This window comes from Rana temporaria, chromosome 4 (assembly GCF_905171775.1).
Source record: "Rana temporaria chromosome 4, aRanTem1.1, whole genome shotgun sequence".
Taxonomy (NCBI): Eukaryota; Metazoa; Chordata; class Amphibia; order Anura; family Ranidae; genus Rana; species Rana temporaria.
The window spans coordinates 57,523,646-57,540,022 of record NC_053492.1 but is presented as its reverse complement, the minus strand read 5'-3'; the positions used below and the strand labels follow the sequence as shown (position 1 = coordinate 57,540,022).

General features: G+C 46.3%; 1 protein-coding gene across 1 annotated transcript in view; it reads left to right on the top strand.

Annotated features, from left to right (window-relative positions):
• SUPT3H (SPT3 homolog, SAGA and STAGA complex component) overlaps window positions 1-16,377 on the top strand; it is a 739,871-nt gene that overhangs the window by 491,868 nt on the left and 231,626 nt on the right. The gene's annotated exons all lie outside the window — the stretch shown is intronic.

The window sequence follows — 16,377 nt, the reverse complement described above, 5'->3', positions numbered from 1 at the left end:
TTTCCCCAGTAATATGTGACCTCCCTGGTAAGTGTTGTTTAGCTGGGCTGCTGGCGCTAGGTGTGGGATCTCTGTAAGAGGGGAGTCTTTTCCCATGCTAAAAGGAGGTCTGTGACTAAAGGGCTTACCTGCCTGGGTGCCTGCGCTGCTCCGTCCTCCTCCATGTGTGATGGCCCCCGCCGACGGGCGCGCGCGCGTGCCCAAAATATAAACGATTTTCGCGCCGTTTCCGTGGTGGGGGCGCGTCCCGGTGGGCGGCGAATCACAAATAAAGGAAGGGGAGGTCCTTCCATTAGCTGCCAAGAGCTCAGTGTCATCCTGAGCTAGAGGAGAGGAGGACACAGAGCGGAGCACGCCGAGGACACCCGGTGGCGAAAGGAAGAATTGCAGTTTTTTCTAAGGACTGTCAACCTACAGATAGGTTTTCTTTTCCTTTTTTCAGCAGATGGCTATTGGCAATACTTAGTGGGAGACAGAGTGGTTTCTTTTCCTCTTCAAAAAAAAAAAAAAAAGAAAAAGAAGAACTGCTGATCTCCCTTCTCAGTTTGGGCGTTAGTCTCTATCGCTCCCAAACCGACAGATCCCCTTAGCTACGTCTGTGGCTGGGTGATAGCAGGTGTACCTCGGTATTGTACCATGCCTTCTGGGTCAGAGGGTACAAGGGGTGGGGATTCCCCCGCAAAATCCGAGGGCTCAGACACGGCTATGCCGCTGCTCTCCCCACAGGACATATCAGGGCACGCCTTGATGGGACCTGGGGGATCTGGTGCTGGGGCTGATCCAGGTCAGTCCAACCCCGGCTTTGTCACTGAGAGAGTTCTTGCTGTTTCTTTAGGTGAACTAGAGAAAAGAATGGCAAAAAGGATAGCTAAAGCTATATCGGGTAGAAAGCGGACTAGGTCTCCGTCACCCGAGCAAGAACCCTCAGACACAGAAATCCTTTCCCTAGGGGAATTGGATAGACTTGACGCTTTGGACCAGGGTGGTTCAGAGATCGAGGATCTGGATACTGAGGGGTCTGGTTCAGCCTCCCAAGGGGAAAGTTTGTGGGTTCAGGCCTTAACGGACATGAGGCATTTAAGTTACCCATACCAGAACCTCAAGTATCGGCGGTTTCAGCTTTAGGCTCTTTAAGAACGCCTCAAAGCAACGCAGTTTTCCCGATCCATCCTCTACTCGAGGAGGTCATGTTTCAGGATTGGATTAAGCCAGATAGAGTCTTTTTACCACCTAAAAAATTCTCTGTTTTATATCATATGGAAGAGAAATTCTCCAAAAGATGGGCGCCCCCGGCGGTGGACGCAGCCATCTCCTATGTGAACAAATCTTTAACTTGTCCGGTGGAAAACGTACAGGTGTTTAAGGATCCGGTTGATAAACGCTTGGAAACATTACTGAAAGCCTCCTTTACTTCAGCAGGGGCGATAGTTCAGCCCGCTGTGGCTGCTATTGGAATTACCCAAGCATTATCAGATAAGACTAAGCAAATGCTTAAACTTATCCCTGCCCAGCAGGCAGAGGAATTTTCGGATATACCGAGGGCTATATGCTTTACGGTGGATGCTATCAAGGACTCCATCCAGCAGGCATCACGTTTATCCTTATTTCTAATCCATATGAGAAGGCTCTTATGGTTGAAGAGTTGGGAGGCTGAGCCCCCATGCAAAAAGGCTCCTGGTAGGGTTTCCCTTCCATGGAGGACGACTCTTCGGAGAAGATCTGGATAGATATATTCAGACTATATCAAGCGGCAAAAGCACTCTCTTGCCAGTCAAGAAGAAAGCCCGAGGGCCCACGTTTAAGCGCCAGCCCTCCCCGGGACAGGGGCCCTCTAATACCAGACAGTATCGACGGCCTCCTGCAAGATCAGGCTTTAACAGAACAACTGTTTAATGGCGCAAAAAATAAAAACCGCAGAGGTGATCAAATACCACCAAAAGAAAGCTCTATTTGTGGGAAAAAAAAGACGCCAATTTTGTTTGGGAGCCACGTCGCACGACCGCGCAATTGTCAGTTAAAGCGTCGCAGTCCCGAATCGCAAAAAGTGCTCTGGTCTTTGACCAGCAATATGGTCCTTTTGTCTTGGGAAGATGTTCTCCCTCCCCTCATTGTAAGCATTGCTTTGGGACATCCCACATAGTAATGAATATGCCGCTCTGTGTCCCGTGATGTACGAGAAAGAAAAAGGGATTTTTAATACAGCTTACCTGTAAAATCCTTTTCTTGGAGTACATCACGGGACACAGAGCTCCCACCCCTCTTATGGGGACCATTTTGGGAGGCATACTGCTTGCTACAAAACTGAGGTACTCCTCCTATGGGAGGGGGTTATATAGGGAGGGGCACTTCCTGTTTGAGATTGCCAGTGTCCATCACCTGAAGGTACTCCATATAACCCACATAGTAATGAATATGCCGCTCTGTGTCCCGTGATGTACTCCAAGAAAAGGATTTTACAGGTAAGCTGTATTAAAAATCCCTTTTTTCAGCAATTTGTGATACAGTAGCTTTTCTATTGGATCAGACTACACAGGTCAGCCTGCGATCCCCACGTTCATCAATGAGCCTTGGATGCCCAGGACCCTGTTACCAGTTCCAGTTTTCCTTGCTTTTAGTAGGTCCTGACCACTGCAGACTGGGAACATCACACAAGAGCTGCAGTTTTGGAGTTGCTCTCTCCTAGTCATTTAGCCATTACAGTTTAGCCCTTATTAAAGTTCCTCAAATCCTTATGCTTGCCCATTTTTTTCTGCTTTCAACACATCAGCTTCAGAGACAATATATGAAAAAGCATCTGCGCTGCATCTCCCCACAGACCCACCCCCACCTTAGTCTTACCAGAGCCCAATGTGATCCAGCAATGTTCATGAGCGCAGAGGCTCCAGACGCTGTTTCTCTCTTCATGTTTTAATGGACGCAGTAGAGGGACTCATGTCCACACGGGTTCCCCAGGGAAAGCGGCTTTCTGCAGGGGCACCAATGAGAAGAATGGGCCTGAAGCGCCAGCGAGCACCCCAGAAGAAGAGGATTGGGGCTGCTCTGTGCAAAATGATTGCACAGAGCAGGCAAGTATAGACATGTTTGTTATTTTTATTTTAAAAACAAACAAGGGTTCACAACCCCTTTAACATACTTACACTAGTTATATTTCAATATGCAGTTAATTAATATGCATAATCATTCACAGTCAAGTTTAAAAATCTTTTTAATATTACATTTTTTTGTCAATCTAAAGAATTGTATTTTTTTTTTTTCATTTTTTAAAGCGTGAGAGATGGAAAGGATCTACCATTTGGTAGGCTGGTTGTAAGACAGATACGCACACCATGCTTGTTATAAGGGAGCTGTTTCCTTTCATGGATGTTTTCTTAAACTGGGACTGATTAAGCCAGTAATTGATTTCAGCGTGTGTAATTTCAGTGTGGTGACAATGGGCAGAAGGGGTAGCTTTGAAGCTGATCGCAGAGGACAGCTGCTTGTGCATTATGCAGGAATCCTGTAGCACAGGCTATGCAGACATCGGCACATAGAGGTGTTCCATGTGTGTTTCCATGCCAGAGTCCGTGCCAACAGAGAATGGCTCATGAAGTGTAATAATTTCCTTTATGGTTCACTGATTATTCAGCTTTCTGTGGTTGCAAATGAAATAAAATGCCAGTACATCTCTTTCATTCATAACCTGCTCTGGAAGAATGATACCAAGTAACTGGTTGCTATAGTCAACACTGATGCTTTTAAACATTTCAAAATCAAGTTCTTAATTCTTAAAGCATGTTTAAACCCCAAAAAAAGAACATTTTAAATATTGGATACAGTAAATTATACATGGTACCTCAATTAGTTTCCTTTTTTCAAGCTTATTTCACTTTATAAGTGTACACACTTCTGTGCTAGCGGCAATGGTCTCCAAACCGGGAGCCAGATACGGCCCTTTACTTGCCTTTGTCTGGCCCTTGAAGCATTACTCCTGCCACTAACATCAACAATTGGGCACTATTCCTCCTACTGACACCAACAATAGGGCACTGTGTACTCCCACTGGGCACAGTCCGCCCCCCCCCCCAAAGTCTTAAGGATAGCAAACTTGGGGGCCCCTGTCCTAGGTTGATGACCCTTTCTATGGAAAAGCAACACTGCCACCCTAAGCTGCTCTCCTGCTTTGGATTATAAACACCTCCTATCTCCTCATCTCCATTTCATACAGGGGAGTTGTTTAATAGTTCACAGAATAGCTGAGAAAGATGATAATGTTGTTTACCCACTTCAAAACTGGGCCAAATCTGATGTTTTTTAGTGCAAATATATATTTCTCTTTTCGTCCATGAACGGACACAGCTCCTTATATTCTTGACTTGTGGGTTATGTTCCTGTTCTATAGGAGAGGACTAGGCAGAACATGTTAGATATTTAAATACATGTTACTTTAAACCTATTTGAACAGCCCCGCCCAAGGGGCGGTCCCTCCAGACATAACCCTCCTCCCTGCAGTCAGCAGCCCAGTTTTTTTCTGCCTAGTAGAGGAGAAGGATGCTGCTCCCTTTGGGCCCAGAGTCCTGAATAAATGTTTTATTATTTTTTTTATTTTTATGATTTTATTTTTAAGAATCTTCTATCAACTGCCGGCTGGGTGACAGGCTGGATAATATAGATCCTTGTAGTCCCCCCAGTCTGGTCATTCGAGTGTGAGCAGGCCTTAGCTACACGCTGGTTCGACCACGACATACCCTATGGCTCCAGGGGTGGTTGGTGAGCTATGTGCTCCAGGGTTCACATATGACCGGGCTGCTTGCTGTCTCAGTCACCGTGGACTGGGCCGACAGCTACTCCGTACTACTCGGTTGGAGGTCTGTCAGGAATGCACCAGCAGGTCCTCACAGGGACGGGTAAGTACAATTCCTCCTGCCTCGGCAGGATGGAACAGCTGGGCATTCCTGGGAAGGTGGTTCTCCTGTCCTCCTCTTTCTCTCCCTCTGACACCCTTTTTCCTCCTTCCCTTTTGGGGCTCACTCCGACCGGGGTATACCTTTGTGGGTCTCCAGGTCCCGGTTATGGTCTGTGTCCAGGCCAGCTCTCTGTGGGGGGGTAGTCTTTTTCATGGGAAGCCTCCACGGAAGCCTCTCGTCCACCTCGCTGTATTTGGGTGCCATTTTGGTAGAGCCGGGGCCATTTTTCTGAGGCATGTGCTTATCATTGGATTTCCCATTGGCGGCCATTTTGCCGTGGCCGTGCTGTGACGCAGGTTGGCATTGCGGGCGGACATTTTCTTGTGGTTTGCGCCCTTTTTCTCTGAGGTGTTTCGGTGGCCATTTTGGAGTGTATTTTGGCCTCTGGTGCTGTACTAGCTTCCTGGATGGCGCGGATGGCGCAATTCACCTCACAGGATTTCCTCAGACACACGCTGTGTGTGAAAGGAGAGCGGGCAGCGGCGCTGAACGGATTCTGACTGGCTGGTGAGTCACCTGGGTAACCCCCGCGGTCTGTGCAGCATATGAGGGTGGATGTTTTTTGTCTTGGCTACATCCCTAAGGGCTGTCAGTGGGCTACATGGAGTCAGTGGCTGACCTTGCTTTCCCTAAACATTCCTGAAGCAGCAACCAGTGCCCCTGCACCTGCGGTTCCCGTGGATACTCTGTCGGCTGTCCTGGAGTCATTTGTTGCCAGGGTGGAAGCGGCGTGCAGGCGTAAGGGGGGTACAGGGCACTTGTGAGTGCACTTATCAATGCTGTAAGGGACTTTCTCAAGCTGGAGGATACAGCTGAGACGTCCACGCAGGGCTCAGTCACATTTGGGTCACACAAAGTGAATTGCTCTGTTAAAGTTTTTCCTTGTGTCTTTCTTTGATAAGTTCAAAGATAAGGAATGGGAACGACCGCAGAGGTCCTTTGTGGCCCATCAGCGCATGGCGGTCCGTTATTCTTTTGATGAGAGCTTTTTGACAAAATGGGCTTTTCCTCCAATCGTTGACCCCCTGCTCGCTTGGTTAAACAAAGTAACCACTCTCCCGGTAGAAGAGACACCTGCGTTTAAGGACCCTACTGATAGGAGGTCCGAAGCGTTGAGCCGTTCCATGTTCACCATGCTGGGGTCAGCGTTGCGGCCTATCTTGGCTGCAACTTTGGTGTCTCAGACACTCACTGAATGGGCACAGATTTTGCAACAGACAGTAGAGGAGCATCAGCTTCCTCCAGAGTGCGTAAGGCTGGCTGACCAATTGGTACAGGGCCTTGTGTATATCTGTGATGCCACTCTGGATGCGGCCCCCTTGATCTCCAGAGCCTCTGTATCTGCGGTGGTATTGCACGGCCTGATTTGGCTGAAATGCTGGTCCGCTGACCAAGCATCCAAAACAGTTTTGGCAGATCTGCCTTTCAAAGGTGGTAGGCTTTTTGGTACCTAGCTGGACGAGCACCCTTCTCCCTCAGTCCTCTAAAGCCCTGTACACACGATCGGATATCTGATGGAATCTAATCCGATGGATTTTTTCGTTGGATATCCGATGAAGCTGACTTTCATCAGTCTTGCCTACACACCATCAGTCAAAAATCCGATCGTGCCAAAATGTGGTGACGTACAACACTACGACGAGCCGAAAAAAATGAAGTTCAGTGCTTCCAAGCATGCATCGACTTGATTGTGAGCGTGCATGGATTTTTGACTGATGGAGTTCCATACAGACGATCAGATTTTTCGATCGTTTTTTTATCCATGGGAAAAATTTAAAACATGTTCTATTTTTTTTACACCGATGGAAATAAAACCGATGGGGCCCACACACAATCGGTTTGTCTGATGAAAACAGTCCATCAGTCTGTTTTCAGTGGAGAAACCGATCGTGTGTACGCGGCTTAAGGGGAAGGAGCCACTCCGTAAGCCGGGACCTTCCTTTTCCATGTAGAAGCGGTATTTTCGTCAGTCAGGGCCCATGGGCAGATCCTCCCAGACTGACAAAGGTCCAGCTGGGGGACAGAAGCGTCCCTGGGTGTGCAAGCCAAAGAAGCCGGCTAACAAGCCTGCTACCGCACAAAGTTTTGCCCCCGCCCGACTCATGGGTGGGTGGGGGGTGGGTTTACAGATCGGTGGATCTCCCTGCTTGCCGACCAGTGGGTCTGCAAGGTGGTCACTTCTGGGTACAAGATAGTTTCTTTCCTATTCGCCAAACAGATTCTTTCCCCGACTCGTCAGACTGCCGTAATGGGGGCAGTACAGGACTTACTGGGGTGCAGGGTAATTTTACCTGTGCCACTACAAGAAATGTTTCAGGGATTCTACTCGAATCTGTTTGTGGTCCCAAAGAAGGACGGAGTCCATCCAATCTTGGATCTCAAGGCCCTCAATGCCTTTGTGAGGGTTCGAAAGTCCTGGATGGAATCAATTCGTTTGGTGGTTGCTGCGCTCCATCAGGGGGATTTTCTGGCGTCCTTGGACATCAAGGACGCATACTTGCATGTCCCCATCTGCACCAGGCATCAGAGGTTTCTGCGCTTTAAGATAGGCGAAGACCACTATCAATTTGTGGCTCTTCCCTTTGGCCTAGCGTCAGCACCAAGCGTTTTCACCAAGGTTCTCGTCCCAATTCTGGCTTTGCTGAGACAGCGAGGCATTGCTATCGCGGGCTACCAAACGATCTTCTTCTGAGAGCTGCTTCTGGCTCAGAATTATAGGAGGACGTGTCTATAGCCAGTCAGACCCTCAGTGAATTTGGTTGGGTGCTGAACATTCAGAAGTCGGTCTTGGTACCGACTCAGCGTCTGGAGTACCTAGGATTGACTCTGGACTCCTCGGAGGCAAAGTCTTCCTTCCTTTGGAGAAGTTGCAGACACTTCAGTCGGCGGTGAAAATTGTTAGCATCCCGCAAATGGTCATCTCTCCATTTTTGCATGCGAGTTCTGAGCCTCATGGTAGCCTCCTTCGAGGCAGTACCATATGCCCATTTTCACACTTGAGTTTTGCAGAAGGAGATCCTGTCCAAATGGAACAGATCGCCAGTCTTTCCTTTCATTGGACTGTGATCACGACGGACGGCAGCCTCACAGGTTGGGGGGGAGTCTGGGGGTCCAGTCGGCCCAGGGTCGCCTTACTTCGGAAGAATCCCGCCTGCTGTTCAATGTACTAGAACTTCGAGCGATCAGGCTGTGCCTCCCCTCGTGGTCGCAGAGGCTACAAGGGCGTCCAATCAGGATCCAGTCGGACAACGCCACGGCGGTGGCTTATGTCAACCATCAGGGGGGAACAAGGAGCTCGGCAGTGGCGTCGGAGGTCGCTCACATCCTGCGGTGGGCGGAAAGGAGCGTGCCGGCTCTGTCAGCCGTTCACATTCCGGGCATAGAAAACTGGCAGGTGGACTACCTGAGTCGCCAGATGCTGGATCAAGAAGACTGGTCATTACATCCGGAGGTGTTTCAACTCCTTTGCCGGTGGTTGGGCACACCGGACGTGGATCTCCTGGCTTCTCGACTCAATCGCAAGGTGTCGAGGTCCAGAGATCCCTGGGTAGACCCGTTGGTGGCCCCGTGGGGTCAGTATCGGCTAATTTATGCTTTTCCCGGCTGAAGTTGCTTCCTCGTCTGCTCTGCAGAGTAGAAGCCGAGGTGATCCCGGTGATTCTAATCGCTCTGGATTGACCCCGGCGTCCCTGGTACACCGACCTCGTGTGCCTGGTGGCGGAAACACCCTGACGGTTGCCAATGCCGGGGGACCTTCTGTCTCAAGGTCCCATACTTCATCCTGCTTTACAGTCGCTGGCTTTAACGGCATGGCTATTGAAAGCCATGTACTAAGGGACAGAGGTCTGTCGGATACGGTCATCTCAACCATGCTGAGGGCGAGAAAGTCATCTTCTCGGAAGATCTACTATCGCACTTGGAAGGCCTACATTTCTATGTGTGAGGAGATGGAGTGGCGTCCACGGGCATATTCGATTTCCAGGGTCCTGCAGTTTTTGCAGCGTGGAGTGGATCAGAAACTTGCCTTAAGCACCATTAAGGGACAGGTTTCAGCCTTGTTTGTTTTCTTTCAACGACCCTTGGCGACCCATTCACTGGTGGGTACGTTTGTGCAGCGGGTTCGACATGTGATTCCCCCAATTAGACCACCACTTCCTCCATGGGATTTGAATCTGGTGCTCTCGGCTCTTCAGGAGCCTCCTTTTGAAAACATCAGAGAAATTCCTCTTTTGACACTATCTCAGAAAGTGGCCTTTCTAGTGGCCATTACATCTGTCAGACAAGTTTCTGAGTTGACGGCCTTGTCTTGCAAGTCACCTTACTTGGTACTCCATAAGGGTAAGGTGGTGCTATGCCCGCAGCCTTCTTTTCTTCCGAAGGTGGTTTCAGTTTTCACCTAAATGAGGTCAATGTACTTCCTTCTTTGTGTCCTAAGCCGTCGCATCCCAAAGAGGCTGCGTTACATACCTTAGACGTGGTACGTGCCTTGCAGGTATACCTGTCTGCTACGGCTCCATTCCGGAGGTCTGACTCACTGTTTGTGTCAGTGTCTGGTCCGCAAAAGGGCCTGGTGGTCTCGTCGGCCACCATTTCTCAGTGGATCAGGCAGACCGTCATCCAGGCTTACGCCCTTAAGGGGCAGGCGCCGCCTGTCACGGCACATTAGACCAGGTATTGGTGCCTCCTGGGCTTTCCGACATCAAGCGTCTGTTTCACAAGTGTGTAAGGCAGCGACGTGGTCGTCCGTTCACACATTTTCCAAATTTTACAAGGTTTATGTGAGTGCATCTGCAGATGCTTCCTTCGGCCGCAAGGTTCTGCAGGCGGCTGTTTAAAGTTGCAACTCCTCCATTGAGGAGCTCTGTTTGTTTGGGGTGAAGTTAGTTTTTTGATTGCTGTTCCCACCCCTCGTTTTTTTTACGCTGCTTGGGGACGTCCCACAAGTCAAGAATATAAGGAGCTGTGTCTGTCCATGGACGAAAAGAGAATACAGGATTTTTTGTACTCACCGTAAAATCCTTTTCTCTGTCGTCCATGGACTGACAGCACCCACCCCTCCTTTTTTAAGTTTATACTGCTTTTTACGAACTGAGCTGCTGACTGCAGGGCGGAGGGTTATGTCGTCTGGAGAGTCTGCCCTCTGGGCTGGGCTGTTCAACTCTGTTGAAAGTAACATGTATTTAAATATTTAACATGTTCTGCCTAGTCCTCTCCTATAGAACAGGAACATAACCCACAAGTCAAGAATATAAGGAGCTGTGTCCATCCATGGATGACCGAGAAAAGGATTTTACGGTGATTACAAAAAATCCAATTTTTTTGCTAGAAAATTACTTAGACCCCCCAAATATATACAGTATTGTGCAAAAGTTTTAGGCAGGTGTGAAAAAATACTGTTAATTAACAATGCTTTCAGAGATGGCACGCCACACTTTTCAGATATTTGTTTGTAAAAAAAAAAATGTAAAACCATTTATTATTTTCCTTCCACTTCATAATTATGTGCCACTTTGTGTTGGTCTATCACATAAAATCCCAATAAAATGTATCCTTTTCGGAATTGGAGCAATACGATAACAGATATGCAAGCCGGAAGATAATAATTTACCTTTCTGAAAAAGTCCCATTGTATGATGATACTGAGATATGGTAAACAGTTTACGCCTAAAAGTCAAAAATGTTTTGACATTTTCAATAAAAAAACAATTACAACCAAAAACGTAAATGTATTTTATTGGGATTTTCTGTTTTAACATGACAAAATGTGGAAAATTTGAAGGGGTATGAATACTTTTTCAAAGCACTGTACATGGACGTCTTAGGAATAATTGCAGGACCATAGAGGTCTTCTTCATCAAGTCATGTTGAATTATATAAAACAGCACTCTCATGCCGCATACACACGATTGTTTTTTGGGTTGTAAAAAATGATGTTTTGTAAAAAATGGGCATTAAAAATTTCAAACTTGCTCTAATTTTTCACAACGTTTTTAACGTCTTAAAAAATGGTCGTGTGTGGGCTTTAACGACGTGAAAAAAACGCGCATGCTCAGAAGCAAGTTATGAGACGAGAGTGCTCGTTCCAGTTAAACTAGCGTTCGTAATGGAGATAGCACATTCATCACGCTGTAACAGACTGAAAAGCACAAATCGTCTCTCACCAAACTTTTACTAACACAAAAGCAGCCCCAAGGGTGGCGCCATCCGCATGGAACTTCCCCTTTATTGTGCCGTCGTACGTGTTGTACGTCACTGCGCTTTGCTAGAGCATTTTTTTTCACGATCGTGTGTAGGCAAGGCCGTTTTAATGATCGGGTTGAAAAAAAAGTTGTTTTTTTATAGACCATTAAAAATTTAATTTTTTACAACCCAAAAAACGGTCGTGTGTACACGGCATTAGGTTTGTCACACATGCCCTGATGATATTTTTAAGCCATTTCATGCAATAAATAAATAAAATGAAAGCTGAACTCATGCAGAAAAAAAAATACTAAATACAGTTATGTGTTCATTAAAAAATGTAAAATGTATTTGCATGCAACTATTTAAAGTCAGAACATTAAAGTGGTTGTTAAGCCATTAACAATGGCTTAACAATTAAGAGTATTCTTTCTACAATTCCCTTTGTTATAGTAAGCAATGTCCCCATTGTATGTGTTTATTTTTTTTAAAGCTGTTATATACCTTATTTTATAGCGCCGCTTGGTGCCCACATGACTGGCCGCCTCTCTCGATCTGACAGCTGAGAATCCCCCGTTGACATCAGCCAGGAGGAGGAGAGAGGCGGCCGGTCTCTCGAGGGCCGAGCGGTGTTATGAAAAAGGTACACAGCGGACTATTTAAAAAAAGAAAAACACATACACTGGGGAAATTATTTAAAGGAACAGAGGGGATTGTAGAAAAAACACTGAGTTATGATAGCAGGAGGAGAGGGCTGGGGAGCGGACGGAGCTCACGGGCAGGTAGGGGAGGGGGAGAGTCAAAAGTAATGGGACACCTGCCTTTACACATACATGAACTTTAATGGCATCCCAGTCTTTGTCCGTAAGGTTCAATATTGAGTTTGCCCACCATTTGCAGCTATAACAGCTTCAACTCTTCTGGGAAGGCTGTCCACAAGTTTTAGGAGTGTGTCTATGGAAATTTTGACCATTCTTCCAGAAGCGCCTTTGTGAGGTCAGGCACTGATGTGGACGAGAAGGCTTGGCTTGCAGTCTCCGCTCTAATTCATCCCAAAGATGTTCTATCTGGTTGAGGTCAGGACTCTGTGCAGGCCAGTCAAGTTCCTCCTCAACATACTCGCTCATCCATGTCTTTAAGGACCTTGCTGTGTTCACTGGTGCGCAGTCATGTTGGAACGGGAAGGGGCCATCCCCAAACTGTTCCCATAAAGTTGGGAGCATGACATTTTCCAAAATGTCTTGGTATGCTGATGTCTTAAGATTTCCCTTCACTGTAACAAAGGGGCCAAGCTCAACCCCTGAAAAACAAACCCCACACCATATGCCCCACTCCACCAAATTATTTGGACCAGTGCCCAAACCAAAGTCCACAAAGAGTCCTGACATCAACCCGATAGAACACCTTTGGGATGAATTAGAGTGGAGACTGCAAGCCGGGCCTTCTGTCCAATATCAGTGCCTGACCTCATTAATGCACTTTTGGAAGAATGGTCAAACAATCCCATTCACACACTCCTAAACCTCGTGGACAGCCTTTTTCAGAAGAGTTAAAGCTGTTATAGCTGCAAAAGGTGGGCCAACTCAATATTGAACCCAAAGGACTAAGACTGGGATGCCATTAAATTTCATTTGTGGTCAGAGTCTTCACTTGGAAATGCGATACCCTAACTATCAAGGCCTGAGGTGTGCCTTGGCCTAGCTTGTCAGTACCCCTGAAAGAGGGCATATCCTGAATGTATGAATATGAAGAAATGTACAATGAGTATAGGTATGTGAAATAGGGGGAAACGGGAGGGTGGGAACCCATAATATGGGCCGACTTAGGATAAGCCAGAGGAGGAGGGATAAATACCCCTCAGATTCCTCCCACAAATACAGGCTAGCCTCCGGCCAGCCTTCTTACGTGTGTTTAAAGGAAGGTGTCCCAATAATGTTTACAATATAGTGTATGTTCCTTGCTAAAGAACATTATTTTTTTATCAAGTTGTTATGGGTAAAGTTCTAAGTAAAGATTTGGACTTGCTATCACCTTCTGTACAGTAACAATCAGAATAAGTTAAAGAGCAGCATCACCAGGGGCCAAAATGGTGTGTTGAACTGCTTATGAGATGAGAAGAAACCTTCTGAAGGAAGGAGTACAAATGATTCTCTGTACTTCTGCTGTCCCTTCCCTGTCCAATCACATGATGAGATTCAGCAGAGAGAAGTCAGGCCACCAATCTGGTTTTGTTGTGTGCGTCTCAGGACTGGCTAGGCAGAAATACAAAAACCTTGTGCAGGTAAAACTGCTTCCATACACGGTATGTATTCAATGGTAAATTTAGCTATTTGCCTTGAGTTGAGCTTTAAAAGATCTGGAAAAGTGTGGTGTTTGTTACACGTTTTACTTCATGTACTAGCTGGAGGATCGTTTTTGGGGCTTGTCCTCTGGCAGCCCGAGCTCCAAAAGCTACCCAACCAGTGGGTCCACTTACGTCCAAGTTTCTGTACTGAATGTGTCGATCTGTATACTTTTCACAGTAACAGCACTTTTATTTAGTCTGTAATGTTCTGTCTGCTTCTATGCACAATTTGAATCTGGAATGTCATGAGCTGGATAAGTGCGTTTTAATAACATCTTCACCTCTGCTGGACCTACTATTATATGGCAGCTCTGATGAGAAACATCAGTAGCTTTTCAGGGCTTGCCATATTCCCTTTTCCATCTTACGGTCTGTGTGCAGATTTAAAACACCTGAAATAATAACTTTCAGGAAAGAGAAGCGTATTTTTGGAAGACATTATGCAGTAATTAACATAACTTAGAAGGTTTTTAAATATATGTTATTCGCACAGTTTTGACTATCTTGAAAGGAATGTTCTCATTTTATTTTTCAACCATTCCATATTTCTGTTTCAAATGTTCGCATGTTGTCCTTAACATTCTCCTGTTTCTCCCTGTATTTTGCCATTGCTTGTAATCTAGATTTGAAAGGGGGTTTCCAGGCTAAAAAAATGTTGGGACCCTGTTTTCTGTATAGTAATGCTGAAGACCTGTTATACATCCCCCCTTATAAACATACATTCAGCCAGTGTGGAAAAACATATATACTGAAGCTTAAACACAGAAATGAGAAACTCATGAAAACCGTTTCAGCCAATTATGACTAAGCTTTTGGAAGCATGTTCATCTTAAGAGATACTGAATTTTATTTGGTATAATTCCTTAAAACCAAAACCTCTTGTAAGATGCCATAAGGGCTTTAAGCAAGCCTGTAACCAGGGGCGGCCTGTGCATTGTGGGCGCACAGGCGCCACCCCCCCCCCCCAACACTGCCCCCTCTAACACCGCCACTGCCCTTTCAGAGTGCCGGGCGCATGAATTCCTATGGCGAAGATAGAGGGGGCGCAGTGGTCCTGAGCCGCAGCCAGGCCTTATGTATGTCTGTGATGCCACTCTGGATGCGGCCCCCTTGATCTCCAGAGCCTCTGTATCTGCAGTGGTATTGCGTCGCCTGATTTGGCTGAATGCTGGTCTTCTGATCAAGCATCCAAAAAAGCTCAGATTAGCCCTTCAAACGTGGGAGGCTTTTTGGTACCTCGCTGGACGACATTATTAAGGATGTCACTGGAGGTAAGAGCACACTTCTCCTGCAGTCCTCTAAGGGAAAGTAGCCACGCTGTAAGCCGGGGGCCCTGCTTTTCCATGCAGAATCTATATTTTCGTCAGGGGAAGAAGTCATGTGATGTGACGAATACGCGTCGGGAATAGGAGTTACAGAGCCGACACAGACCGACGGCGATGAGACGAGCTCGCCGCTCGTAGGTGTTTTGCTTTTGCCCCAATTTTACTGTGAGTTTTTACTGTGAGTTTTTACTTTGCTGCTACTTGTACCCTAATAAATTTCATAAGATACTGCACCATGGGCCTTCCTCTCTTTTCTTCCATCTTGTACCCCCTGAGCACTGGCTGATACTACGGACAGGAGGTGGAAGATACAGAGAAGGTGGAAGTGAGAGTTGTTTTGTCTGTCAGTGATCCTCCAGCATACCAGTTCCAGATACGAACGCGGTGTTCGTGGAGATAGGTCCACTATCCACAGCCTCAATTTGAGTGCCTGTATATTTGATATATAATTTCCAAGGTTTCCCACAGGATTATGCTATTATCCATTTATTTTTGCTTCCATGTTTGTATGAATATTTGAGGGAGAAGACCAGGCCCCCGCTAGTAAAAGAGCCCCCTTCATCTCAACCTCAATCCGTGTGACTGCACCCGCTAGGGAGACATTGTTTGGTGCTTTGAGCCATCTGTGCTATGGCTCTGAGGTGAGCAAACCCAAATGTCAAGATTTAGGGAGCTGTGTCCGTCCATGGACGACCAAGAAAGGGATTTTACGGTGATTACAAAAAATCCTATTTTTTGGCACTATAAAAATAGCCCGACAATTTTGAAAAAAAATAAATAACAATATTTGTTACTTTCTGCAATAAAACACATCCAATAAAATGTAAAAAAAAAATTGAATTCATACATTTAGGCCAATATGTATTCTGCTACATGTTTTTGGTAAAAAAAAAAAAAAAAATTCCAGTAAGCTTAAATTGATTTATGGTTTATGCAAACATTATAGCGTCTAAAAACTATGGGATTTATGTATGGAATTTTTTCTTTTATGCTAGTAATTGGCGGCGATCAGCGACTTATAGCGGGACTACAATATTGTAGCGGAAAATCGGACACTGACACTTTTTGGGAACTGGTTACACTAATACAGTAAAAATGTCACTGTACTAATGACACTGGTTGGGTAGGAGTTAAACATCTAGGGTGATCAAGAGTTTAAATGTGTGCTGCTTTTACGAAGTTAAGAGACGTATTCTAGTCCATGCTTTGCAGGAACACAGAATCCATCTCTCTGTCAGAATAGGGATCTGCCTTGTTTACAGTCAGATCCCCGTTCTGTGTACTTTACCGACGATCCGTTGGTGCCGTAAGACATAGAGTGTCGAGCATCCACAGATCTGCTTCTGCTATGAATTATCAATTATCACAGCAGAAGAAACCCACAGGCGGTATGCACATGCCCCCTGCAGGCAGAAGTCCGGATTCACATATATATATATATATATACATGATCGGGAGCACAACTGCCGCCTAGTAGCAGTAAAACTGCTATAGGGTGGTCAGCAAGTAAGCATAAATAGGCTTATTTTACATGGCTGGCCTTCTTTTATGAGTGGTAACAGCATAATTTTTAACTGAGATGAGG